This window comes from Castor canadensis, chromosome 11 (genome assembly GCF_047511655.1).
Source record: "Castor canadensis chromosome 11, mCasCan1.hap1v2, whole genome shotgun sequence".
NCBI classification, from domain to species: domain Eukaryota; kingdom Metazoa; phylum Chordata; class Mammalia; order Rodentia; family Castoridae; genus Castor; species Castor canadensis.
The window spans coordinates 70,539,682-70,567,104 of record NC_133396.1 but is presented as its reverse complement, the minus strand read 5'-3'; the positions used below and the strand labels follow the sequence as shown (position 1 = coordinate 70,567,104).

At 32.8% G+C, this 27,423-nt stretch overlaps 1 protein-coding gene and 1 non-coding gene across 2 annotated transcripts in view; both read right to left on the bottom strand.

The window, feature by feature from the left end:
- Positions 1-27,423, bottom strand: part of LOC109674272 (thyroid receptor-interacting protein 11-like) — a 939,645-nt gene that overhangs the window by 208,855 nt on the left and 703,367 nt on the right.
- LOC141414266 (U6 spliceosomal RNA) lies at positions 129-235 on the bottom strand. Its single transcript, XR_012439328.1, has one exon. It is a non-coding gene; the product is annotated as a U6 spliceosomal RNA (small nuclear RNA).

The window sequence follows — 27,423 nt, the reverse complement described above, 5'->3', positions numbered from 1 at the left end:
CTGTTGTCATTGCCCATGCTACTTGTACTGTGTTTGAAATTCCTTTGTTTGCTAGGATAGGTTATTAAACATACTAGGTGCTTATCAAATAGGATTAAAGTTCACACATATTCCCATTTACTTTTTTTTTTAATATGAAACACTTCACAAATTTTCATGTCATCCTTGCACAGGGGTCATGCTAATCTTCTCTGTATCCTTCCAATTTTAGTATATGTGCTGCCGAAGTGAGCACCCCATTTACTTAAAGTTCACACATGGCCACTTTTCACTTTCTTCACCATCATTGTCCACAAATAGAGCTAAGGGAGGGTGGATTGTGGTTGTGATCACAGGTCAGGAAATTTAATATCTCCATCATGGTCACATCCCAAGCCTCATTCAGGAAAGTGAAGGTACATCTTTGAATTTGATAAGCTGTCTCAAAATTGTTTCATTTTCTGTATGGCTCTGGGAAAAATTTATAAAAGAAGAGATGATACTTATTGCTGCCTTGTTTTATTATCTATTCATTTATTTCCTCATTTAAATTGCATAATTCTGAAAAGTCACTATAGTTATTGATACTTAGAATTATATTCCAGGTGGAAATCACTTCTCTCTGAGAACAGTGTAATGATACAGATACTATTATGTACATTAAGTAATTGATATTTGTCAGTTGAATAGATACAGTAATGAAATCCATTTATAAAACCAACACTTACTGATCACTGTTCTGAAACATGGATGATAAGGGAATGTGTAAGAGCATTTCAGTAAGAGGGAACAGGTGCCATGTGTTTGAATGAGGAGCCATGTGTTTGAATGACAGCAAGTAGTTCTGCTGCATTTGCAGGTTGAGTAGGAAGCAGACATGAGACTTACTATGGAGATAAGTACTAGCCACAGCATGAACGAATTCTTTAGGTGATGAAATTGTGATAATTTCATGATATCTATGAGGGACTTTCCCTGGATAGTTTTAAGTGTGTCAAGAGTGAAAAGGAGGAATCAATATTAGTAAATGAGAAACAAAATAGAGCCAGGGAATTTGCTGAAGAATCTTGAAAGATTAGAGAGGGCAGAAGCATATTGAGCATATAAAGAGGAGATGAGATTTGAACCTGCATGAATTCACTTTCTAATGGAGTGGGTATGGGCTGTGAAAGAGGAGAATGGGTGACTTCCTTGCTTTGGCCTCTTGAAAGTTTTGTAGGATTCGTGCATAGATCACCATGTGCTGATGGCTCAGGAATTCTGTAGATAAGCAGTACCTTTATTGCTGTGCCTCATGAGCTAAGCCATCACAGAATTTGCAATGCACATACACAATGCACACTTTTGGGCACCTGCTGCTATTATTGGCTTTGGGAATGGAGCATTCTTTTTCAAATTATATTTTATTTTTAAAAATTTTTTATCATAAATTAATTGTATAAGTGGTTTCTTTGTGATGTTTTCAATAAAATTCTCCCCGTTTTTATTACTCTTTCTTCCTTCCCCAGTTTTGGGGGTTGCATTATGCTATTTCCATATACATACGTATATAATGTGTAAATATATTCATAATTATGTATGCATAATATATATATAATGTAATTCTATAATATTCACCCCTGCCCCATCACTGCTTTTTCTTTCTTCCTTCTAATCTCACCGGCTGGTTCTCCATCCATACAGCTGCCCTTTCCCAATAGACCATATTTTTTTTAGGTCTAGATTTGACATATGAGTGAAAACATGCAATATTTGTCTTTTGTAGGCTGGCAAATCTTACCTATCGTGATGATCTCCAGTTCCATCCATTTTCTGCAAATGGAACAGAACTTTCTGTAAGTGCATAATGAGAAACAATGAGTGCATTTAGCATTGAGAAACATGAAACTAGAGAAAGTACTCTCAAATTTGCATGGTATGAAGAATCTGCATGCAGTGTGATCAATTCTAGGTCCTATTAAAATAAATAAAGAAATGTTGATAGTGAAAATATTGATTGACCTAGCTTTCAGTCACTAATTTGTCAATATTGTGTGCCTTAAGTTACAGATTTGATTGTAGCGCTCAGTGACTTCTTTCTTTTCTTTTTTTGTGCCTTTGGCTGTTATCTAAAAAACTTTACTTTGTATAACGAGGTTATTGGGAGTGTATGCCTTATTGTTCTGGATATTCAAATAGATACTGCCCGCATAATTTAAAGAGGTATTCATAAGAGACTATAATTTTCACTAAAAGATTCATGTTCATCATCAGTAAAAGTTAAATATTAATATTTGCAGTAGCAAACTGGACTTTATTCCAGTAATTGGCTGAGCAATTTTAAAGTACTCATTTTTCATTTTGTTGCCTATCTTTGAAAGCAATTTTTATGTAAGTACAATATCAACATATTCAATTTTTTTCTGATTACTAAAGAAAATAAATGAATATCAGTCAACGTCAATGAGCAAGCCCTTGTACTTTCCTGATAAGACAATATTCCACATGAATATTAAGAACTGGTTATTGAAGTGATCAAATTGTTCAAAACAGAGAATCAATACTAATTAGAGTCATCTAATCAAATAAGTCATCAAACCTCATAGTTATTTTAATGGCTTTCTTCTAGAATCTCCCTATTATAGAAAATTTTGTAGTGATAATCCTTACACACAGTGGTATGCCAAACCATGCACTACCAAGTATAAAAAGCTTATAGTGAATCTTTACAGAAATTTTGTGAACAATTATAAAATATGGCAGTCAAAAATGAATTACATAAATGTAATTAAATGTTTTAAGTTAAAAGCAATCTCATAGATCCCTAACTCTTCTGCTGTTCTTTATTGTTATCTGTGATTTGTAAGTTTCCTAAAAAATGATTCATTACTGCAAATCTCCCCCAACTCCACACTCAGTGGGATCACATTGCTAAATCTGAATTGGGCCACTGCGAGCTCACATTAACATAATTGTCAATCAGTACAGATCAGGCTGCATTTATTATTCAATTTCATATTTATCCTTAAGAGGACAAAGGAAAACTGTTAATGCTAATGAAAATAAATTGTGTTGGGTATAGTCTGTATATCATGATTGACACCTAATTGAGGACATTTTATTCCAGTGTTATCAGTTCTTGACTAATGAACTCAGGCTCGTGACTAATGGATGAGGGGAAGTCTTACATCTGTCACCTCAGGTTTTTCTTGGTTGTTAAAATAGACAAAATTACCAACCAAAGTTCGTGTTAGAATGTCACTTGAGAACTGATTGCTAAACATTAGAACACCAATATTTACAACTATCTCCTTGTGCGCATTTGAGAAATTTCAACAACTATTATTGATACAGGGAATTGAGGGATTTATTTCATATTGCCAGTTGCACTCCAAACTGGATTTAATGGCATATATTTTATCAGTGTGTGACATTATTGATTGTTCTTTCTTCAATAAAATTTTATCGTTTTTACATCTTTTAATTTTGCTAATTCAGGGACCTGAGATAGCATTGCATTGCGAATTGTTTTAGGGTTTTTCTATTACTGAGGTAATTTATCAATATTCATATATTCATATACATCGGGCTGTCTTTTTTGTTTCTCTCCTAAATATATACACATACTTATGTTCATATACTATTTACATTACTATAGAAATATATTTTTCAATCTGTGTATAGTATGTAAATTTTGGTCATAGTATTACCGTTCAGAGTTTATGTACTTCTGTAATGATATCCTAATTTATTTTCATATTTCATCTAAAGAAAGGAAATAGTTCTCTTATATGGAGTTCTGTTTGTCACATGAAATTTAATCAAATTGGGATTTATTGACCTATGAGAATCCATTTTTCTTTTTATGATTTGAATAAACCTAATTTCTACAATGTTGACTGTATAAGTCAGAATTCTACACTGAATTGTAAGAAAGCCTTTTATTCCCTATGCCAAGACCCATCGTACAAGTGCAAAAGAGAGATAGATGTATAGATGTATAGAAAGATAGATGTGTATATACAGAATGTATGTGTACTTATTCAATCATTTATATATGCATGAACACATTTATGGTTACACACATATACACACATATATATACATACTTATATATCCTAACTTTTGACACATTACTCACCTCTGTAACCACTCGCCTCTATCCTTTGACTGTCTTGTTATTTCAATTAATCTGTTTTCATAATAAATAATATCTAATTGATCATTATCCACTGACTTATTTAATTAGCTTTTTTGCCTTTTCTTAACCATTTTTAGATAATTGGTGTGGGAGGACAAAGAAAGTGTACCTCAAGATCAACATAAGTTTCTAATAAAGCTATTATTGGACTTGAATTACATTTTAAAAGTTAATTAATGGTGAAACAATATCTTACAGAACTGAATTTCAACACCTATAGACATGATATGTACTTACATTTAATTGAGATTTCTTTTATATCCTTTAATATAATTCTTTAATGTTGAATATAGATGATTTTCAATGTTTAGATAAGTTTTTTCTTTATGTATTCAATTACATTAGTCAGTTATTTAATTAAAAAACTCTTTTGATTCCAGCAAAACATACTTATAGGTCATGGCATAAACATTTTGCCATTGTATAGTTCTAGATACAAACATGATATTTTAGATTTTTGCATTTAAAGTAATCTGTCACTTGATGATTTTCTTTATTACATGAATAAGGGCATTTCCCCTGTGTTCAGAATGTTTTCATTATATTTAGGAAGACTTCAATACCAAAAAGAAGTATATGTGACTGCTGGTTTTTAAAAAATCTGTAATTTATACTTAATTTCAACAATGTGTTCATTAGACAATCTGCTCTTATATATTATATAAATGGCGATATATCAAAATTCTTTAAGTAAAAATGTCCAACACAGTTATAATTTTAAATTAATTACTCATCCATTCTTTCCAGTCCTAATATTTGTATTTTACTCATGTTCTCCGTGTCTTGATCAATCATGTACATTTGCTGATGTGGAAAGTATTATGAATGATTGATATAGAATAAATATATACAGAAGTTAAAGGCAGCTAATACAGACGAATCTCTTGAGAACATTTACTAAAAGATGAATACCTACAACCTAGCAGAAGAATGTGATAAGCCAGGTTCTTTGTTGGTTTGGAGTGGTTGCTTGTGTTTGATTAAGATGAGTGATTTCAGAATTTTTTGATGTTTATTTGCATATTCTTCTAGAACATCCAAAAATATCAGACCTGACTGGAAATGGTGACTGGAAGTTATATTTAAAATAAATGTGAGTGGGCTGGAGTGTATTTATTCATTTGTAAAAGCAGAAAAAAGAATACACGCCCAAACAATAATAGATTTGTGAATTTTACAATGACAAAACAAAAATGGTTTCAATGAAACTTAAGGAGAAATGTTGGCAGTCTTAGAAAGAGGAAAGGTTAAGAGTATAAATACTTGAAAGAGAGAGGAAATGGAAAAGTTAATTTTGTAGAGACATAGCTGGTTGGTTGCATGGATTAATCTTTAATTTCTAGTAAAAACATGTGGACACAAATGATAGAGAACAGACTCAGTCATAAGCACTAGCTACATTTTTATGAATGGCTTATACTTTGGGGCATAATGCAGTAAGCACTTTCTGTTTTTTCTCCCCAAGTAATTCAGGCATAATTAATGTTGTAAAGAGATTGTAGAATGGAAAAGTATTCAGGATATAATGACAGAAGAATGTTAGGAGTATGGTGAAACTGTCTACATATATAATAAAAATTCAAGGAAATAAAAGTTAAAGATATAACCATCATTATGAAGTTATCTTTAAAAGCACTGGTAAAATGCAAGCATTAAAAGAAGCTAGGAAAAAAGATATATATAGGTGATCAACTATATAAATACATAAATATCATCAGAAACAACAGAATTTAGAAAGCATCAAAATAGTAGTCTTAGATTGCTATAAATAATAAAAAGTCAACAGATAGATTTATATTTAGTGGAAATTTATATCAAGAAGTTCAAACAAGGATATTTCCTGATTTATAAAGTTTGACTGGCAGATCTGACATTTACCAGAAAACCTGGTTTAGAAGATTGTTAAACAAAGTTTTCAGGATATTAGCAATCACAGCCTATCTACCATAAAGAATAAAGAGCAGAACAAATGGTATTTGGTTAAATATATATCTGTTTTGCTTTAATTTATTTAAAATTAAAAATTAAAATTGGAAACGAAGGGACGAACTGGACTGGCCCATGAGACCAAGATCGAAGACAATGAACCATACATTCCCTTACTGGTTGCCTGTAAAATGGCAGAGTTCACATATCCAAGTAGCTTGAACTTGAAAGAAGCAGTAGATTTTGCAAGAGGAAGCCAAAGTGGTAAGAAAGTAGGATTGACAAATGGGACAACATGAAATTAAAAAGTCTCTGCACAACAAAGAAATGGTCACCAGATTGAATTGGGAGCCCACAGAATGAGAGAAAAATCTTTGCTAGCTCTATATCTGACAAGGAGTTGCTAACCAGAATATACAGGGTGATTAAAAAACTAAACTCCCCAAAATCAATGAGCCAATGAAGAAATGGGCAAATGAACTGAACAGAGTCTTTTCAAAGGAAAAAGTCCAAATGGTCAAAAAAACAAATGAAGAAATGCTCAACATCTCCAGACATAAAGGAAATGCAAATCAAAACTATGTTACGATTCCACCTCACTCCTGTTAAGGAAAGAACACAAATAACAACAAATGTTGGGGAGGATGTGGGGAGAAAGCCTCATACACTGCTCGTGGTAATGTAAATTAGTACAACCACTGTGGAAACCAGTATGGGAGCTCCTTGAAAGAACTAAAAAGAGATCTGCCATATGATCCAGCAACACCTCTCCTATGGATATACTGAAGGCATGGAAACACCTTCAGTTACAATAAAGGCACCTGCACACCCATACTTATTGCAGCGTTATTCACAATAGCCAAGTTATGGAAATAACCAAGATGCCCACTATTGATGAATGGATTAAGAAAATGTGATATTTATACACAATGGAATTTTACTCAGCCTTGAAGAAGAAAGAAATCTTATCATTATGAAGTAAATGGATGGAACTGGAGAGCATCATCTTAAGTGAAGTTAGCCAAGCTCAGAAAAAAAATCATATGTTCTCCCTCATATGCGGACTTTAGACCTAAAACAAATGCAGTAATATTATTGGACATGGGTCACACGCTAAAGGGAGAACACATACAGGAGGAATAGGGAAAAGTAAGAAACCCAAAATCTGAAAGTGTTTGATGTGCCCACCTTACAGGAGCTAATATATAACCTTAAAATGACAGAGGACACTATGGGAAGGTGACCAGGAAGTAGTGAAGAGGTCCAGTAGAGATGAATCAATTAAGGTTGTAATACACATGTACATGGAAGCAATGCTAGGAATCCCTCTGTGTAGCTATCTTTATCTCATAGAAGCAATGCTAGGATCCCTCTGTGTAGCTATCTTTATCTCAAGCCAGCAAAAATGCTATGTCTTTCTTATTAGTGCTTATGTTTTCTCTTCAACAAAATTGGAGAAGAAGGCAGAACAGGTTCTGCCTGGAAGTGAGGGAGGTGTGGGAGAGAATGGACCAAACAATGTATGCACATTATGAATAAATGAATAAATAAAAAAGAAGGGGGCAAAGGTATAAAGGAGAAATAGAGGAGAAGAACCAATTTTGGTTATAATACATACATAGATGGACATGTCACAGAGGAAACTCTCTGTGTAGGTATCTTAAAGAAACAGAAATGTCCTTGTTATTTATTTATTTATTTATTAATTTTTTATTTTTTACAAAATCGGAGAATAGTATGGCAGAACAGGTCCTGTATGGGCATTGGTAGCAGTGGAAGGGGGTGTGGATGAGGTAAAAGTATTTAGGAGAGTGAATATAGTGCAAAAACTGTGAACTCGTGTATGTAAATGCAAAAATGAGATCTGTTGAAACTATTCCAGGAATGGGGAAAGGGGAATACAGAATAATGAAGGGGGTAAGTTCAACTATGACCCATTGCATATATTGTAATAACTTTTGTAAATACCACAATGAATTCTCACCACAACAATAAAAAGAGAAACAGAAGAAAGTTGGATGTTTTCTCGTCAGTCTAACGCACCTGTGGTGTGAGAAGCACTTAGGATATCTGTGAAAACAACAAAAAGACCACACAGCATATATGCACATGAATTCTAATTCCAGGATGTGTCAGGAGATAAAGTGGGCCTGTCTTCATTTCCTGGAATAGGAATTATATTTAAAATTTCATCTGTAGTGTCAGCATACCATTAACAGACTTCATTCACTTCAGGGACCTACCAGAACACCAAACAGAAAGCTAAAGGAGGGGATTGAGGACCATTTAGATAACTCTTAAAATTCACAAGGCATGAGAAGGTAGATTATACAGAAATCTTCTGAGTTATGTTTGTAATGCAGTTGCTACATTTCTGCATGAAGCCTGACCTCCTGAGGAAGACAGTTGAGAAAGGAAACACCCACCTGGAGCTTGAGGTACAGAACACAGTGTCCCACAAGTGCTTGAGAAACCTAAAACATGAAGGTGGAGAAATAGGCTGGAAGTGGCAGGACGGAAACAAATTTACAAATTCACTGAGTTTTTCAGCTCTCTCTGGTTGTTGTAAGAACCGGGACGGGGGGAATAGGTTAGAGTGAATGTTTGCTGTAGGGATATACACTGAACAAGAAGTAATGAGAGCTCACAGGTCAGTGGAATGTGGATTGAAACACACAGGTTTCAAAAGGAGAACAGATAAAGTAGCTGATGGAGAAGAATGTATCACCAGTGTCTTACGTGACTAGAGAAACCATAGTTTTAAATATCAGGCAAAAGAGAAGAAAGGCATCTTAGTTGTCCTCTTCAGTAATTGCAACTGATCCCAAGGATGGAAGGAAGAAGGAGAACTGAGTAGGAAAAAGAAAAGAAGTCAATCACAAATCTTCCATGAATGTATCAATTCCTCTTCGATGTTCAAGTCTTACTTGATTAATGAACTTTAAGTTAAGTAAAATAGAGGAATTTTGCAGTGTGCAAAATAAATAAAATAATAATATTAAATCTTAATATTTAATAATAAATAATATTAAATCTTTGTTAATCTTATTTGTTAGTATTTCATAATATTAACCATTTTAGTGTCAATTACTAAACTCCGTAATGATGATATGTATTTTAAATCATTTATTTACTGAGGTTTACCAAAGATTTTTCTAAAGGAAAACCTAACAGCAATTAATTCATTGAGATGCGATTGGCCATATCTTAGGTAATTTCTTTTTTGGAGATGCTGGGTTAGAATTCAGGTCATTGTGCCATTTACGCAGGCACTCTGCCCACATGAGCCAAGCCTTTTGCCTTTTTCACTCTCGTTATTTTGAAGATGGGGTCTTACTTTTTGCCCAGCCAGCCTGGAGTGGGATCTTTCTACTTCATGCTCTTTGTTGTTGCCAGGAGGACAAGCCTGTACTACCACACTCAGCTTTTATTCTGTTGAAATGGAGTCTCACAAACGTGTTTGCCTGGGCTGGCCTGAAACCATTTTCCTCCCAATCTCAATTTCTCACTTTGGTTGAGATGAAGTCTCAGGAATTTTTGTCTAGGCTGGCCTCAAACTCTGATCCTCCAGCTCTCAAACACCCAACTATATGGGATCACAGATCTGAGCCACTGGCTCCCAGCAACATGTTCTTTTTTGATATATACCTTATAACACTGAAATAAAGGTTGCCTTATAGATTTCATCTCACTCATTTATTATTTCTCTGTGGTGAGAACCTTCATAGTACAATTATCAAGGATTTTGAAATATATACCACCTTATTGCAACTATAGTCACCCTACTGTGCATTATTAGAATAATGGAAATTATTAATGTAAATTTATATCTATTCACCAAAATCCTCATATCTACCCATCTGTAAGCCTTCCCCAGACTCTGGTCACTATTCTACTCTCTACTTCAAAGAGATTAGCTCTATAGTTTCCATATGTGAGTGAGGCCCTTTGTATTTATAGAATTATTCTGTTCCTATTAAGTGCAAAATGAAAAATAAGTAAAATACACACAAAATGGTTTTTGAAGTAAAATTCATATAACATAAAAATCTCCACCCAATGTGAAAAATTCAGTCATGTACAATTCATTCAAAATTGTCTGTCTTCCCCTTTAATTCCAAAATATTTCACATAGTATTGTGATTTATTTGAAACGGACAACATATTTTCAGTGATATTATATTTGTACAGAAGAAGCAAACTGAAGAGGGTGTTAAAATTCTCATGAATTAAGATATTTGTATTAAAATTTATAAATGTCTAATTCTATTGATTAACATCAGCATTTCTCATGAATATATGATAATTTGCTTAAATTAGAATAAGAAAACTAACTACAAGCAATAATTTAGTGTAAGGAGTTATATTCTATCATGAAAAGAGTTTAAGCACCATATAAAACTAAATTTAGAAGTCAATCACAAATATATGTCATATCAACAATATAGACATATTAATAATTATTTAATAATTATTTTAAATATAATAATTTTAAATATAATAATTTATTTTAAATATAATAATAATATAATTATTATTAAATATAAATAAATATATAAAATAAATAATTATTTTTATATAATTAAATAAATATATAAAATAAATAATAATTTTAATAATTAAATAAATATATAAAATAAATAATATATTTAATAAATATATTAAATAAAATAATTTATTTTAAATATAATAATAATTTTAAATATCTTAAATTAAAATCCAACCACAATTACATTGGACTAGAACAGTGCATACCAAGTTTTCCTTTTAGTGTCAGTTTTTATTCTCATTGGGTTTTGTGCCAGTTCAATGAGTTCTTTCCTTTATGATATGGAATCTCAGTGTGTGAATTCCGGTTTCAGGGGCCTGGGTGGTGGGGAAGGTGTCCCAGGATACTTTGCTTTAGAAGGACGTAGCTGGTAGTTGATGAATTGAGAGCCATTAATTTCAGAAGCTGGAAGAAGGAGGTTAAGAAATAGAAATAAAATTGGGCCAAATGGGTTGGCTTTGCTGGCGTCTGCGAGTTTGTGTTTCATTGTTTTAGTATTGGAGATAGAATAATGTTGTTCATTTTTTATTGTTATGCATTGTTTCTTTTGTTACTGTTGTAGCTGTTTTTGATGAGTGCAACAGAAGAATAACAGAAGTAAAGGTGAAAGGGAAAGAAAACAACAGTCTAGAAGGGAAAACAGTAAGGATTCTGAATAGCACAATGTTACAGGCCAGGAAAGCAACAAAAGGGGGGCAAAACTGACTAAATTTCAGGTTGTCTATAATTAAATTCATGATCCCTGTTTCTTGTGTTTCTTAAGAACTGGGGTTTAATTCAGTGCAGGGGTACAATTTAAACAGGCTTGGAGGTGAATCCTTCTTTTGCTGTGCACAAGTCTCTTAAAGTAGGACAGCCACTGAATGGAAAATGCATTAAAATTATCAGGACCCTGAGCCAGCACATTGCGTAAGCAAACACTGTGAGACTGTTTATTCACTATGGGAATATATAAAATTAAGGCCAACTCCATAGAAAAGTGAGATAAAAATAGTGGAAAAACTATTTTAGTAACTTCCATTGGTATCTGCTGAAGAAAGAACATTTTAAAATTTAATCTATGCTTGCACATGCAACACACCTCCTAGGAATAATAACGCAGTTGTTATAATGTTTAAATAAAATTGAAGATAACTTTATTATAATTAAGCCTAGTGCTACTGTTGTTCAGCACTAATATATGACTGGTTACTCACTAGTATTCCCATAGTCTGTAAACCAAGAAATGTTCTGTTTGGGTGAATAGACTCCAGCTTACTTTTGCAAATTTTAGCTTTGCTAACATAACACAATGTTTATTCAATGCTGGATGAAATGGCCCAAATAGCTTGACACCGAAACTCATTCTAGACTCCATCAAAGTTCTTATGATATAAAGATGCATTAAGTGTCATTTTAACACAGGTCTTATGACATGAAAATACCATAAATGGCATTTAATTTATTGGATTTTTAAAATTAATGTAGGTATATTTGTTTTGCTGATATAAATTAAATCATCCTATCAGTATATTTTTAGAAACTTATTTTTATGATTTGACGATGTGATTTTCATAACTTTTGAAGGAGATGCAAAAAAATTTTAATTTCTCAGTTTTAATTATTTTATGGTGTATTGCTTAATGTTTATAGTACTTTCCCACTTAATTTTACTTGTTTCCTTAGGTATTTTGTCATTCTATAAAAAATCACACACATACACAAAATTCCATAAACCTTTATAGGTCATTGTATGCATTTGTAAATATAGGTTTTAAAATCTAGACTTTAAAAAATAGAATTTACAGGAAAATTTTTTTATGTGTTTCAACATTTTAAATGCTGAAAAATACTTTAAAATTCATTACTGAATCTTCCAATATGTAAGAGAAGCTCTTTGCCAAAAAATTTTCTACCGAATATTATCAAATATCAGAAGGTAAAAAAATGACAAATCTTTCTATGTCCTTCACTAGTCCATGAATGTTTAAAAAAAACTAGTTGCCTTTTTTGTGCTTCTGTCACTGATATGATTTCAGTAAAACTGCCTCCTTATCATATTTGCCTGCTTTGATGTATCTTCTTGTTCGTGTAATTTGTAGCAGAAACTTTTTTCATGATGCTAATACCTCAAGGGTCTTTTTTCTTTGGTACTACTTTACCCTCGTGCCTTTGGGGCTGAGTAGAGCCCAGGCCCTCAGCGTCCTACCCTTCCTCCACATTAGTCTTAGTTCTAGTATGCATCAGTTGCCTGTCCCCCACCCCTGTGTCTTCTCCTTGTCTTTCTCTTTATTGTTTATGTTTAATATTTTATATTTTACTTAACACCTAGCATTCAGTAAAGTCAATAAATTGTGAATTTCAATATACAAAGCAAACAATAATTCTACTTCACTGAAAGTAGATTGGCAGCATGCAGTTTTATACTCTTCCAGCCAGTGGTGGCTGTTGTTCCATACTTAACAGCAATTGCCTGCTGATTTTTCTTTAAATTTTTGTTACCTGAGCATGCACTCCTAAAACAATCTTAATTTTGCCTGTGTTTTTACCATTAAATGAATCAATACACAGAGTCAGTTCTTCTCTTTTCTGGGTACATTCAAGTAAAATGAGGCTTGCAAAATTTGTCCATATGGTTTGTCTAATTGTAGCAAGTTCCTTTTCATTACTATACAGTATTCAACTGTATGGATAACATAATTTATTTAAACAAGCCATAGTTGATAAACGTTGGGGGTGTTACCCAGGCTTTTATTTATTTATTGTCTCATAGAGTATGATACTTTTTATAAAAATTAAATATGTTAGTTTTCCATTATGATTTGTGAATATGTATCTTAAAAAAAGTATCATGTTTTCTCTCACATGTTGAATTTGGGGGAAAAAGGAATGAAAGGAAAATAAAAATTGTTATGGACATGCAATGTAAAAGCACAAAAGGAGGGGCAGGAAGAAGAAAGGGGCACAAAATATGATATGATCTAAGTGCATTATATGCATGTGTTGAGATGTAGTAAGAAATCCATTATTTGTACAACTAACAAGTGCTAAAAATAGAACTCTAACTTCCTGGAAACAGATTTTTTCTTTATAGATTTTTAAGTGCTGTAATAAAGACTTTATTTCTTTAGCTATCAGCAAGTGCTTATATTTTCTTGCATTTCTTATGTTCAGTGTTCACAGAATTGAATGTAATTAGAAGTACGACACTGGGGCAGATGTTCCCAATGAATAGGATATCATGTATAACAAATTTGCTCTAAATTATTTTTCTTCAATTTTTGATTCATCATTTATTTTATTAATTAATACCTAAATACATTCATCTTATGTTTGTCAAATATTGAGATAGTATAAAACTCACATATATAAAAACCTAATTAATTTTTTCTTGTGTTTATTTTTGAGAAAGCGTTTCTCTGTCTCATCCAGGCTGACCATGAACTCAGAATTCTTCTGCTTCAGCCTACAGAGTGCTGGGCTGATAGGTGTGTGTCTTCACTTCTGGTTTAAAGTTTATTAATTTGATAATCTAGATGAAATGTACCAATTTCTTAAAAGATGCAATCTATTAAAATTCACTGAGGAAAAATAAACAACCAAAATAGGCTTGCCTTTGAAATACATTTAATAAATGAAAAATAACCTTCTAAAACAGAAAATACCAAGTCAGGATGAAGTTATCAGTAACCAAATATTCAAATACTCTAGGAAAAATTAATTAATTTTCTAAAATGCCCTCCAAAAGATAGACATATAAGAAATATGTCACAAAATACTTTATGGCTAGAATTACCCTAATGTAAAAATCAGACTAGACATTACAAGAAAAGGAAAAAAAGTGCCAACTTATCTTACAAATACAGATACAAAAATTTCAACAAAATATTAGCAAGCTAAGCAGAAAAGATCTATAAGTAGAATTATACACTGGAACTAAGTGGGATTTATTCCTTGTGTGCAAGAAAGATTCAATATTGGAATCAATGATATACTTCAGACTCTAGGTAGAAAATACATGATCATATTAACAGATGTTGAAAAACCATTTGACAAAATTCCATATTCATTTATGATTAAAAAAAAACCTCCCAGTAAGCTAGGAATAGAGCTAAACTTTCTTAACTTAAAAGTAATTTTATAGAAATCCTGCAGCTAACATCATGCTTAATGGTGATGACACTGTTTTCACTAAGGTAAGAAGCAAGGGAATGTTGTTCTTCATCACAAGGTATTTTCAAAGTCATATAGGAAACACTAACTAGTAAAATAAGAAACACAGACTTGAAAGAAAACAAGCATTATGGTATTTTTTGAAGGTGATGTGAAGGTTATCTAGTAGAGAAAAAATTATTGACAAAAAGTGATTGGAACTAATAAGCATTTCTAGCAAACTTTCTGGATTCAAGACAAAAGTACAAAAGTATTTGTTTTCCAATATCCAATGATGAACAAGTGGAAATTGACATTAGACACATTATGACTTGCATTAATAGCCTCAAAAATGACATACTTATAATCCTAATAAAATACATACAAAATAATAAGTTTTCAAGATTGTTAGAAAAAACTCAAAAAAGAACGAAATAGATGGTGAGATGTTTCATACTTATTGATAGGAATGGAAAAATCCAATATAGTCAGGATGCAAGTCCCTCCACACTTATCTACAGATTCAATGCAATCCTATTAAAAATATCCAAAGATATTTTGTGCATGATGACAATATAACTTAAAGGTTAAAGTGGGAAGCATAAGCCCCATATAGTCAACAAGAAGAAGATCAACATAGGATGAATGAATGACTGACTACAAGTCTTATCACAAAGCTACAATATTCAGAATAAGAATATATTGGTGAGAACTGACAAATAGGTCACTAGAAAAAGGTAGGACCCCAGAATAAATGTACATAAATATGGTCAACTGATCTTTGATGAATGAGCAGGAAATTCAATGGGAAAAAGAGAGTTATTTCAACAAATGGTGTAGGACAAACAGGATATTCACATGCTGAAAATGAATTTAGACACAGATCACAAGCCTTTCACACATATTAACTCAAAAAATATATCAATCCTAAATATAAATACAGCAGCACAGAAGTCCTGGAAAAATAGTGTAGGAGAAATTCTAGATGATTTTGGATATGGTGTGATGACTTTTTAGATGTAACACCAAAGGTCTAATTTGTGAAAGAAATGATTGATAAGCTGGATTACCAAAATTTATAAATTTATGCTCTGACAGATGCAATGTTAAAATAAGAAGAAGATAAGCTTTTTTGGAGATAATATTTATGAAGGACACACTGATAAAAACTATTTTCTGAATATGAAAAAACCTCTTAAATTTCAATAAAAGGAAAACAAATGACCGAATAAAGGAAATGGCCAAAACATGAACAGACAGCTTGCAAAAGAAAAATATACTAGTTAGGATTCTCCAGTGAAACAGAATCAGAAGGGTAGATAGGTAAACTTAGGTATATCTGAGAAATAGGGATAAAACACAGATGAGAAATAAACAGATGCATGGATATCTATCTAGAAAAATGATAGATAAATTAGCTAGATGAAAATAGATGACAGATTAGATACATAATAGATGATCAATTAGATAAATGATAGATAGATAGAGGAATAGATTGATAGATATAAGAAGAACTGGACCGAGAACCAGAAAAGCCAGTATTGCAGAAGAACTTTTCTAAAGAGTAAGCAGGAAATGAAGCTGAGGACAAGCAGGACTCAGTGGTAAAGCTAAGTTTGAATAGAAGGCAAAGCAATATTTAAAACTTTAATCAAATTCCAGCATTTCTCCTTATATGTGTAGAAATTCTTCCAATATAGGAAAAGGTAAGTGACTCTCTCTGGTGTAAAAACGGATGTTTCTCTTCATTGTTCTGTCCTTTATTTGATATATAGAAATGAAAGGAAAAGAATGCATGAACTTTCAATGATTTTTACATCAGTGTTTGTATGGAGTGGATATAGACATGCATGCCTTTTTTGTGTGCATGCCTTTGTGTGTGTGTGTGTGTGTGTGTGTGTGTGCGTGTGAACTTTCCATGTGTATGAGATAAAGACGAATGAGGATACGCTTGCCTGTGTACGGTGGGTGTGGGGTATCCAATTCTTTGAGGACTTGGATAGAGAAAAACATGGCAAGATAAAGATGAATTTTTCTCTCTTATAGAATTGAAACATCATCTTCTTCTGCCCTTGGACATCAAAATTCCAGTTTCTGGGTTTTGGGATGACAAGACTTATACACATGACCCCCAGGACTCTCTAACCTTTGTCTCAGGTTGAGAGTTGCAACACTGCCTCTCTGAGTCTCAGTCCTACGGTCTCTGACTCATTACACCTCCGACTTCTCCCCAGGTTATAGATACCGTAACTTGGGACTTTTCAACCTTCATAACAGTGTGAGACAATTCCAATAAAGAATCCCTTCTTATAGCTACCTGTGTATAATTGTTTCATAAAGCATATTGTGCTTTCTACAGAACTGTTGCTTCTACAAAATTTCAAATTCATCAAAACTTCAAAATAGATGAATTTATCTTTAAAATATACAAATAATATCCTCAAAGTTTAACTGGACTGGTTTATTTCTGAGTACTTATTTCCTTCTTTTCTTTTAGTGAAATACAGACTGAAACTCTAGTTAAATGTGAAGATTTTAGTGTCAGTGTGCCTAAATTCATATAAAAATTGGACCACTTACAAGTGTCGACCTTAGGAAAGTCAGTCAATACTTCAGTGCCTTACTTTTCTTTCTTAAAGGTAACATAACCAGAGAACCTGCCTTAGGAACTTTATTCTGATTAAATGAAGAACACATGTAAATTGAATAGCATGCAGGACAACAAATATTAAGAATTTAACACAGTAAAAAGTACTATCAATTACAGGGCGATTCTTTCATTACACCGATAAAATTACATTTTATGTGACTGTCAGTAACGACAGCTAACTCCAGTACCTAACAGTTATAGAAGCCAGCCATATTTGCTACAGCTAATTATAACTAAAAGACCACTGCCATACTTCCTCTTATCTGTAACTATAGACACCTAAATAAGAAACACACAAATAGGAGCTTAAAACATAATGATCCAGAGTGAACTTTAACTGTCTGAATAGTTTAAATTTTGTCCTATACAACATGTCAATTCAGAATGGATGTGACAAAGTAAATAATCAAACATAATTAGTACATTGAGCTTTGATATCATATTTGCTTCATTCAGGTGGTGCAGGTCAATGAGGGTCACAGCCTAAAATTGTTGACAATTTCTGTTTTTCACTATGAACTGTTCATTCTTTTTCTTTATTAGGATACATTCATTGTGCAGTGAGGATTCATATGACAATTCTGATTAGGATTATATTGTATATTGGTTATATCACCCACATTGTCTCTCCCCCTCAACCCCCTACCTCCCTACTTACAGCAATGTCAAGAAGTTTCTTCATTCTATTTCATACAGGTTTTTGAAGAATATCAACCATACACCCTCACTTTAATATCCTTCTTTCACATTTCTCGGTCCCTTGAGTACCCACACACATACCGTACCTATTTCACAGTCCTGTCTTTCATCATTATTATTTAAGTAGATGTTCCAGGGGGTTTCTCAATCTGTTCCCACTGTGAATATACTTTAATTTGGTCCATTCAACCCCTTCTATTCATTTCCCTTACCCCTTTACATCCCACCCTCCATTATTCAACAGCTTTTAATACACATCCTTATATTCTGTACGTCAACATGTGTGTTTTACAATATTACTAATGCTGTATCATTCTCTTTTATCTCTTTCCTTCAGTTACATAGAGTAGTTCCACTATTAAAAATGTGTTCTACAAATGAGTTTGTATATGATTGTGCTCGTTTTTGTGTATTAGCTTATCTTTTGAATCTATCTTCCACACATGAGAGAAAACATATGGCCTTTGTCTTTCCGAGTCTGGACAATTTTTATTATTAATATTAAGATATCTGTGAGCTATTATTTAGAATATTATCTTTAATGGTATATTTGCAATTGTTCAATTAATGTTTATTAGTTGTGAGGCACCATGCTAAGTAGATATCTAGAAATATCTATTTTCTATCAGTACAAGAAAGGTCTTTCTACTTAGGAAAGACATAAGGGATAAAGAGATCACAGTTTGAGGCTATCCTGGGCAAATAGTTTATGAGGCCCTACCTTGAAAATACCCAACACCAAAAAGGGCTGTTGGAGTGGCTCAAATGGTAGAGTGTCTACCTAACAAGCATAAGGCCCTTAGTTCTACTCCCAGTAAAGGGAGGATTTTTTCTCAGAATCAGAATGCCTAATTTTGTCTGGAATTTCCAAACATTAGAAAAACATTTATTTTTCTTCTTTATGTACAAGAATTTATGACTTCAACCTGCAAAATGGAGGAAACACTGATTTTAAAACTTAAATATTATATCTTTCTCTCAGTAGAATTTGAATCAAACTATGCTTGATAATAAATGCCTACTATCATAAGGATCAAGTAGGTCAATTGTTCTATAGAAAGAATAAATTTTAACCAAATAGCTTTTTGAGGTATTATGTCATTCATAACTTATTCTGAAGGAGGCTAAATATTAATCCTATCAAGGGCTTAAATTAGCCAAAAGTAAATATGAGTAATCTTTTAATAAGTGTGAATATAAAATCAGAACATAACATGGTAAAGATCCATGGAGAAGAATGTTCAGTACCACATTCAAACACAAGCATGGGTTTGAAGTAAAATGTACAATACCCAGGGAGAATGAAATAATTGAAGCAAAATCAATTTCCAACGTATAAATTTGAATAGTACAATAAAATTATGCTAATCTAATATATTTGCCATCCTGTGTTCTTTGATTCATTATGCTGCATGATAAATATGAGATGGTTATTTTCTCCTTTGATAATACTCCTTATTTGATTTAAATTGGTTTCCTTCCTTTAAGTGCTGACCAAAACTTTCCAAAGATTTGTGTCCAACTGAGCTTTCACTGCCTGGCATATTTTATTTTTACTTAGCTTTTTCTTCATCAAGTAAAAGGCATTACCAATTATTTCACATACTTGTATTATGAGACAACAGTCCATAAACATTTCAAGTCACCTCTCACTTTCTTCTTCAACCTTTATGTTCAATAAAAACATTATCAAAAGCCTAGAATATCTTTTATGACAATAAATACTTGTGATTTTCTAGGGTCTCATGTTTCAGACCCAAATCAACTTTGTAATCTTCCTGCAATTGAACAATCATTGCACATTTTTCACTAAAATACATTCCACTGAAAGTACATAGGACAATTAGTATAACAATTTTTTTTACCTAAATAGATATTTTTGAGAATATTACTTCTAGTATCTTTAGTTAGATTCAAAGAGCAGTTACATAGCTTCTTCCTCCCTTCTTTGTTCCTTTACATTTGCTTCTTCTTATTTCATCCTTCCTTCTTTCTTTCCTTCCTTCCTTCCTTCCTTCCTTCCCTCCCTCCCTCTCCTTTCCTTTCTTTTTCCTCATTCTTATAAATTTCTTTCTTTATTACCTTTAAAAAGATCTCTACAAATAGGGTAGAATACTATGATATAAAATTAATCCTGAGAGCAAATACCAGGACAGGTGGGGAAGTTAACTTGAAGGAGACACACATGATATTAGAAAAACTAATGCCTGAGACTGATGTACATCAACTGACATCAATTTTTTGGTGCTTCACATCAGACATTTAGAAGAGACTGTTGTGTGCAAGATGTATTTCCTTCTCAACATAGGATGCAACAATAATGGGCTATTGTCATTCCAGTTGAACAGATATGCCAACTTAGAAAAGTAATCTAGAAATTCAGTTAGTGATAGAATTTGTTTTACACTTTTAATTTCTAAAGGTTAGAAAGGACTTCAGTTTTGCAAACCTAAAGTTTACACGCATCTGATTTGGGTTTGTAGCCACGGAAAACCAGACTGCAGGCCTTTAGAGTATGATGTAGAGGAAAACAGACTCTGACTCCTGGATTATAATTTACCAACTGTGTAAATGAATTATTTACATCAAGTTTTTTATTTCTCTGTTTTTTTTACATTGAAGCAAATGTTAGGGATTTTATGAAATCAAAGAAGGTAATATATGAAATAAAAAAAATTAGCAGTGCCTTAAATCTGCACATAATAAAATTTGGGAACATCTTCGAGACATAAGTATATAAAGAAATTTAAGACACCATGCACCCATTTAAAAATCTGACAGTTTAAGAAGGAAGCAGATTTGTAAACAAAGGAAACAAAACATTATTTTATGTGTTCCAAAAACAAAGTATGAGTAAATCACAGAAGTATGAAAGTGATAAAAGAAAAAGTCTAGATGAGGAGATGATAAACTATAACTTCTCTTTTACTTGTCAATTCAGAAAGATGCTTTGTTCCTCACTATTATACTGAGAATATAGAAAACTCCATCTAATAATGTGGAGATCATTGTTGGCAAAAAATACTTTAGTGGTTCATCCTGTAATTTACAGAAGAAAATGTACTATTTGCACTATAGAAATTATAGAGCAGTATAGTGCATCTTAAGAAGGTTTGTTGTTGCTTACACAACTTAGAAACGTAATTCATACTTAGTAAATGTGTGCACTAATTTTTTAAAACTTATGACTATATAATTACACACTTATTAAAATGTTAAAAATTGAAACTATAACACAAATGCACCATATTTCTTTTTCATATACAGACTATCAATAATTAACTTATTTTTTCATGTTTTCTTTTATTTTACCATTTTTACATTTACTTACATGTGTATACATTGCTTCTGCCCCCTCCCCCACCCCAGGCTTCTGAGCAGAACATGTTCCACTCTCTTGTTCTCCAGTTTTGTTGAAAAGAAAGCATACAAGGTAGTAAGAAAGACACAGCAGTTTTGATAGTTTGTGATGAGGATACCTATACAGAGAGATTACTAGCATTACTTCTATGCACTTGTGTATTGCAACTCACATTGGTTCATCTCTACCAGACCTTTTTGCTGGTCCCCTTCCCATAGTGGCCTCTGCCAGAATACTGTTTTCACTCCTCTACAGTGAGCACATCAACCACATTCAAGTTTTAGGTTTCTTTTCTTTCTCTATTTCTCCTGTGCATGTTCTCCCTTTAGTGTGAGACCCATGTCCAATAATATTACTGCATTTATTTTAGGGGTATAATCTGCATATGAGGGAGAGCATGTGATTTTTGTCTTTCTAAGCCTGGCTAACTTCACTTAGGATGATGTTCTCCAGTTCCATCCATTTACCTGTGAATGACAAAGTTTCATTCTTCTTTGTGGCTAAAAATTCTATTGTGTATAAATACCACTTTTTCTTAATCCATTCATTAGTAGTGGGGCATCTTTGCTGTTTCCATAACTTGCCTACTGTAAATAGTGCTGCAAGTAACACTATTTACAGTAGGGTGTGCAGGTGCTTTTGTAATAATGTGAGTCACATTCCTTTGGGTATATCCCTAGGAATGGTATTACTAGATCATATGGAAGATCTATGTTTAGATTTTTTAAGGAGCCTCCATATTTTTTTCCAAAGTGGTTGTACTATCTTACATTCCCACCAGCAATGTATGAAGGTTCCTTTTTCCCTCATCCTCACCAACATTTATTGCTGGTAGTGTTCTTGATGCTAGCCATTCTAACAGTGGTAAGGTGGAATCTTAGCATAGTTTTGATTTGCAATTACTTTATGGCCTGGGATGGTGAGCATTTTTTCATGTGTTTTTTGGCTATTTGGATTTCTTTATTTGAAAAAGTTCTGTTTAGGTCAGTCGCCCACTTCTTTATTGGCTCATTCATTTTGAGGTAGTTTAGATTTTTGAGATTCCTGTTTATTCTGGTTATCAGTTCTTTGTCTGATGTATAGCTAACAAATATTTTCTCCCTCTCTGTGGGTGGTCTCTTCAATTTAGAGACCATATCTTTTCATATACAGAAGTTTTTAATTTTATGTAGTCCCACTTGTCCATCCTTTCTCTTAGTTGCTGGGCTGTTGGAGCTCTACTGAGGAAGTCCTTGCTTATACCTACTGTTTCCAGGGTATTCCCTGCTCTTTCCTGTACTAACTGCAAGTTTCAGGTCTGATATTAAGTCCTTAATCCACTTTGAGTTGATACTAGTACAGGGTGATAGGCATGGATCTAGGTTCAGTTTTCTGTGGGCAGATAACCACTTTTCCCAGCAACATTTGTTGAATAGGCTGTCTTTTCTCCATAATATGTTTTAGTACCTTTGTAAAATGAAGGTGGGCATAGGCGTGTGGATTCACATCTGGGTCCTCTGTTGTGTTCTACTAGTCTTCATGTCTGTTTTGTGCCAGTGCCATGCTCTTTTTATTACTATGGCTCTGTAGTGTAGTTTGAAGTTGGGTATTGTGATACCTCCAGCATTGCTCTTTTTGCTCAGGATTGCTTTGGCTACTCAAGCTCTTTTGTGTTTCCAAATGAACCTTAGGGTACATTTCTCAACCTCTGTGAATCCCAGTCATTATTTTGATGGGAATTGTGTTGAATATGTAGTTTGCTTTTGGTAGCATAACCATTTTTACTATGTTGATCCTGCCAATCCATGAGCAGAGCTTTTATTATGAAGTGGTGTTGAATCTTATCAAAGGATTTTTCCACATTCATTTAAATGATCAAGTGTTTTTGTCTTTGCTTCTATTGATATGCTGTATTACATTTATTGATTTGCATGCACTGAACCTTCCCTGCATCTCTGGGATGAAACCGACTTGGTCATGGCGATTGATGTTTCTGATATATTGTTGGATTTGGTTTGGCATTATTTTATTGAGGATTTTTCCATTCATGTTCATTAAGGAGATTTTGGCCTGTAGTTCTCCTTTTTGATTGTGTCATTGTCTGGTTCTGGGATGAGTATAATACTGGCTTTATAAAATAAGTTATGCAGTGTTTCTTCCCTTTCTATTTTGTGGGAAAGTTTAAGGAGAGTTGGTGTTAGTTCTTCTTTAAAGGTCTGGTAGAATTCAGCTGAGAATCTATCTAGTCCTGGATTTTCCTTTTTTAGGAGACTATTGCTGTTTCAATTTCATTTCATGTTACAGATCTGTTTAGGTGGTTAATATACCCTTGGTTCAGTTTTGGATGGTCATAAGTGTCTAAAAATTCATCAATTTCTTCAATATTTTCCAATTTACTGGAATATAACTTCTCAAAGTAGTCAGTGATGATTTTCTGGATATCCTTGGTATTTGTTGTTATCTCTCCTTTTTTGTTTTTGATTTTACTAATTTGGGTCTTTTCGCTCCTCATTTTAGCCAGATTTGCTAAGGACTGGACTTATTCCAAACAATATTATTTTCAAGCTTTTGGAAAGAAAATAACAAAATACCATAGTGAATAAGTAAAGAGCTTTATGCTGCCTGTTTTTAAACCACTTGAAAGCAACTGCTTTCTGACCACTTCACAAATGATTCATGTTCCCCTAAGATCACTCCTTCTACTCCTCAAGTTCCCATAAGTCTCAGTCTAAGCCATAACTCTATTCCTAAATTCTTACCTTTGAACTTACATTTCCGAAAAAAAACAAAGCTTGCTCTTGGCAACAGATTAGAATTTCAGAAAAATAAATGTAAAAGCAGTTTTATTTTGCTCTACACTTTTTATAATCTGAGGGGCTATCAAGTATTTACCTATGAATGTCATTCTCCAAATATGCAGAAAAACTTCCCTCCTCAAAGATGTCCAGAGAAATAAAAGTTGCATTAGTCCATGAATATAGCAAGATATTTTATAACTTCTCCTTACTTGAAATATAAAATTCAGTCTGTGGTGAAAGGGAACAGTTATTCACATGACAAACTGCCTTCACAAGAACTAATAAAAGAAAGGTGAGAGACACTAGTGCCTGGTTTTAGGGCAAGAAAAGAAAAGGTACTTTGAAAAAGAAAAGAAGGAAAGTGTCAACAGTGTCATTCCTCACCCAGCTTCAAATAGCTTAGAAAGAGCAGCCTTTGGTTTAGGGGAGGGTGAAGGAATTAAATCTAGGCCTTAGAGTTCAAACCTACTACCATGCCTGCCGGGGCTAAACCTTGTGCCACAAGCCCTACCCTATCTCAAGGTCAGTGTCCATGGGTTTAGCATTTAGAACTGAATAAGAAAAGTAAAACATGGTCACTACCTTTCCTGCAAAGTTGGGCAGTGGTGGGGGTAACAAAACTCCACCTACTTGAGAGGGTACAAAAGCAAGCATAAGACTTTGTTTTGAAGCTCAGTTCTAGTTCTGAAATATAACATCCCATTCCAGACACAAACCAAAGAATCCATACTTAGGCCAGAGGCCATTGATAGAACATCTACACCTACTACAACATCACGTGGAGTCTGTATACTGGTAGAAGAAACCAAAATGTTGGCTTTTGTCAGTATCAGCCTTCTGGTAGACTTGGAGCCAGCTGGCATCCCAGACTGGCCAGGTCTGTGCAGCTGTGAGGCTCAAGTACAATCCATGATGCTTTGGTAGTCAGAGGACTATCACCACCACCCATTCTCAAAACTTGGGCAGGGCAGATATTTCAGGGAAGAGTTCACAGACAAAGCCTCTGTACCAGCCCTAGAGCAGGCAGAGGCCTGGAGGCCTGCATTCCTGCAGGGTGTTCATGTAGCAGAGTGTGCAAATTGTGCTAGACAACAACTGACAAACACCAGATGTTCATACTTAGAGATGATTAAAAATGTGCTTGACACAAACATAATACATGTTGAAGTTAAACACAATGATAGATAGACAGAAAGAGGAGAGTAGACATATAGATCTGTAGGAAAAAAACAAAGTACAATACCAAAGAGCAAATATTGAAAGTTCTTCACATATAGTAATAATACTCACTTACAAACTAGACCTATATACATATATATAGTATTTATATATACTATAAATATATAGTTTGATCACTGAGCACAATTGTAAGTGATTCCTTTACTTTACTTTTAGAATTAATATGTTATTAAAATCCACTGAAAAAGAAAGCTGGAAAAAGTCAGTTTTTCTCTCTCTGCATTAATCAAACCAACTAGTTAATCATAATTCAACAATTTAAATCAATACTTGAATGCATGAGAGTTTTCAAACCAACAAATAGCTCAGGTTTCAGGAATAAAATATGATGTCATACTTCATTTAATTACTTTTATAACACATGCAAGTTAATATTAGGGGTTATTTTCTGAAGCTTCCTGGAGTTTGCTCTGGGATGATTGATCCAACATATAGTCACACAAATAAAATTGACAAATCAATAGACTCAATGAGGCTTTGTGGAAATATAAAAAAGTAAACTTTATGTCATTCCAAACAGCATTAAGAGGGGCATTCGAATCAATTGGATTTTATACAACTTATGAAGTTTTGGTTCAGTGACCAGAAACAAATTGCTATTTGGGAGCATTAATAGAAAATATATTATCAAGTTTGTGAATTAAGAGGTAATATTATACCTTATTTTATAATCTGGTAAAGTAACAAACACATTTTTTTCAGTAACATTGTTTAAATGTGTAGACCCTTTTTTCCCCAAGTGGTTATAAAATATGCTACTTTTCTTTATTTCCATTTAATTCAAAACCGTATCCTTCAATATACATAATAGTAATAATTTGAATGTACATTCTAGTATGCATCAAGACTTTTTGTTTTATATTGCTTTGTCAATATGCTTTAATTTCATAATATTTTCACTATTGTAATATCATTTAAAAGTTCACATATGTCAGAACATCGTCCCTTAATTAACATGTATCATCAACATTTGTCTTGCTAACTCAAAACTATTCTCCTTGAAAAATCTACTGGTATTTCTAAGAAATTAAAATTTACTTTTAGGTAATTAAATGTAATTTTAAAATCGTAGATTACTTTGAGATAAACACTTATTTGGAATACATCTTTAAAACTGAGAACATTTTATTTCTCACTGTGTATTCAAGGGCATGTCCCTCATTTACTTTTGAAAAATTTTATATATTTTTATCATAATGTGGTTTATGTTTCTTTTTTATCTGTCTCCTTCAAATATTTGAGAAAGTTTCATTTTCTCTGAGGATAGAGTATACTACACATTAATTCTGTACATTTTAATTTGCAGCTATATTGCAAATTAAATTATTTGCAGTTTTCTTCATACTTATTTTCTTCACATTTTTTAACTGCAAAATACACATGGTTTTTAACTGTGTATTTAATTTTTTATAGATATAAACCTGATTTAATTTCTCTCATTTGATAAATTATAGTGTTTTAAAATAAACACACTTATACTTCTTTAAAACCACATATATGCATATGTTTTAGAAATTTTAATAAAAGCATTTGCTTTAGTTTGCTAATCAATAAAAAAGTACTGTGTAAGCAAGACATGTGTTCATGTCTGTAATCCAGCACTCAGGAGGCAGAGGCAGGAAGATTGTTAATATTATTATTGGTATATGCTTATTATTTTTTAATATTGAAGAATTTATATATCATAGGAAATAGTTATCTTTAATATATCTTTTGTAATATTGGCTAGTTTCATTTATTAGTTGTTTGAACTAACCTATTTTCATGTTATTATTTCAAATGAGCTTCTTTTGGAAGCATTTTTTGATTATTTGCATTTTACCAAAAAGAAAAATCACTTTGTTTAAGCCTGCAAATGTAACCGCTTAATCTCTTACTGTTTTCTGTTTGATTTTGTTACATTAAACTTATTTCTGATATGTTCTACCTTGT